Genomic DNA, 3,231 nt, shown 5'->3' with positions numbered 1-3,231 from the left:
GATACGTATCGAGGCGCAGATACGCGAAGCTTTTGTTCACAAACAGTTCTTTCTGTCTGTATTCCTAGACATGGAAAAGGCCTATGACACCACATGGCGGTTTGGAATACTGAGAGACCTCTCCCACTTTGGTATACGTGGTAATATGTTAAATATAATTGAAAGTTATCTGCTGAATCGCACATTCCGTGTTCGAGTTGGCAATGTTCTATCACGACCTTTTGTGCAGGAAACTGGTGTACCCCAGGGAGGCGTGCTCAGCTGCACACTCTTTATCGTTAAAATGAACACGCTCCGTGCTTCGTTACCACCCGCTATTTTTTATTCCATCTATGTGGACGATATACAAATAGGATTCAAGTCCTGTAACCTCGCAGTATGCGAGAGACAGGTACAGCAGGGGTTGAACAAAGTGTCAAAGTGGGCAGACGAAAACGGGTTCAAAATAAACCCCCACAAAAGTTCTTGTGTTCTTTTCACCAGGAAGAAAGGTCTCGTTGCAGATCCCACTATCGAAATGTATGGACAACAAATACCTATAAACAAAGGTCACAAATTTTTAGGCATCATACTTGACTGTAAGCTTACTTTCATCAACCACATAAAACATCTCAAGGCGAAATGCCTAAGAACAATGAACTTACTGAAAATTTTATCTCACACATCCTGGGGCACCGACAGGAAGTGTTTAATGAATCTTCACAAGAGCCTCATTCGGTCACGATTGGACTATGGTGCCGTAGTATATCACTCTGCCGCCCCTAGCGCGCTAAAAATGCTAGATCCTGTCCACCATCTAGGTATCCGCCTGGCCACTGGCGCATTCAGAACAAGCCCCGTCGAAAGTTTATACGTGGAATCGAATGAGTGGTCACTCCACCTCCAGAGAACATACATCAGCTTCACCTATTTTCTCAAAGTGCACTCCGATCGGGAACATCCTTGTTTTACAACCCTTAATGATTTGAAGTGTTCAACGCTTTTCTATAATCGACCCTCTATGAGGCGGCCTTTCTCACTGCGTGTAAGAGAACTTAGCGAAGAGATGGATGTCCCACTTCTAGAACATCGCCTAATGCCTCCAGCTAAGCTGTCACCGCCCTGGGAGTGGCAGGTGATATAATGTGATCTATCCTTTGTAGAGGTCACAAAGCATGCTCCCGACCTCGAAATAGCAATGCATCTCCGCGAACTTCAATCGAAGTACTCGTGCTCGGAATTCTATACCGACGCATCCAAGTCCCATGCTGGCGTATCTTACGCCGCGGTTGGCCCCTCTTTTTCAAAATCCGACGTATTAAACCCCCTAACAAGCATTTTCACCGCAGAAGCCTATGCAGTACTGTCTGCGGTGAAGCATATAGAGAAATTGAAACTACAAAAGGCAATAATATTCACAGACTCGTTGAGTCTTGTAAAAGCGCTAACATCTTTACAAAAGCATAAGAATCCTGTTGTTATCGAGCTTTACTCACTCTTGTGTAACATTTACCAATCTCGTAGACATGCAATAATATGCTGGGTGCCTGGCCATAGAGGCATCGAGGGCAATGTGCTAGCAGACCAGTTGGCCACATTCTTCGTCTTTCTCTCTCACTTTCAATCTATCCTGTCTTCTTTTCACTTCCCTTTTACTTCCGTTTTCCCAGGCAGCTAGGGTTAACCTTGTGTGGGTAGCCAACCTTGGATACTCCATATTTGGTTATAGTAGTGGCGTACAGCTGGCGTTTGCAGGACCTGGCTTTTCCAGTTTCTGCAGCGTCCCCTCGTTGGGCTCCATGGTGGGTGGCTGGCGTCGCTGCCGAAAAACGCACCAATACTTATGGCTGAACCTTTCCCCCCACTCCATGATCGCCGTCTGAAACGAGGGCGCACCGAAGATGTTTTCCAGTTTTTTGGACGTCAAACACAGAACTTTCCCCGATTTCATGTGATCCACTCAGAAAAAACAGACAAATCAGTACGAACAATCTCACCTTTCCTTGTGTCAAAGACTCTGACTGATATTTTTGGACCCGGCTATAAAGCATCCAGGATGGCAAGCGGGGATCTCCTCTTGGAGCTCCATGATATGAAACAATACGAGAAACTACCCAACCTAGTGGCATTTGGAGAAGCTCAATTAACAGTAACCCCGCACCGTACCATGAATACCACCCGTGGCGTTGTATCAGATGATGATCTGTTGCAGCTGAGTGAAGCTGAACTCCTGGAGGGCTTCAGTGACCAGAACGTAATCAATGTTAAACGGATCAAGATGAGGCGCGACGGCAAGGAAATCCAGACAAAGCATCTGATACTTACTTTTAACTCGAGTGTGCTGCCCGAAACCATCGAGGCCGGATACATCAAGCTTCGTGTTAGGCCATACGTGCCAAATCCTCTACGATGTTTTAAATGCCAGCGGTTCGGCCATAGTTCACAGAACTGTCGAGGCCGCCAAACTTGTGCAAAATGCAGTGCTTCTGAACACTCCTCCGAGTCTTGTGAAAGCTCTCTACATTGTGTTAACTGTGATGGGGAGCACGCCGCCTACTCGCGGTCGTGCCCAACCTGGAAAAAAGAAAAGGAAATAGTAACTATTAAAGTAAAGGAAAACATAACTTTCAAGGAGGCACGCAGGCGGGTATTGCACCTGCCAAAAACCAGCTTTGCCGAAGTGGCGCGTCAGGGGGCAGCGCCACAACGGCTCCCGGCGGCTGTCTGGCACACGCGTAGTGGGCCGGCGGTGACGCCATCCGCCCCCTCGGCGGCTGCAGCTAGCGCTGCTCCGCCATCTCAGAACAAGGGGCCATCGACCTCCGGGCTGGTGGCCTCCAAGGTCTCGTCCCTCGAGACGAGGCCTTCACGTCAAACTAACCGCTCGCAAGAGCGCGTGTCCAGCGCCTCGCAAGAGGAGATGGACACAACACCAAGCGTGAGGGCGCAGCCAGCGCCTAAGGAGCGGCGCGATTCCATCGACCGCTCCAAAAAAGAAAAATCTCGTGTCACGGCTCCTGGAAAGGGCCCGTGAGCTAACTTTGTATTCTTGAACGCACAGCACAAAAACACATTCAAAATGGACACACAAATTTTACAGTGGAATGTGAGAGGACTTCTCCACAACCTCGACGATATTAGGGAACTTCTTAAAAAATATAACCCAAAAGTGCTGTGTGTTCAGGAAACACATCTAAAACCCACACAAACAAACTTCCTCAGACAATATGCTATCTTCCGTAAAGACCGTGA

The sequence above is a fragment of the Dermacentor silvarum genome, chromosome 3 (assembly GCF_013339745.2).
Source record: "Dermacentor silvarum isolate Dsil-2018 chromosome 3, BIME_Dsil_1.4, whole genome shotgun sequence".
Classification (NCBI taxonomy): domain Eukaryota; kingdom Metazoa; phylum Arthropoda; class Arachnida; order Ixodida; family Ixodidae; genus Dermacentor; species Dermacentor silvarum.
The sequence above is the reverse complement of the archived record's forward strand: the minus strand, read 5'-3'. Positions refer to the sequence as shown.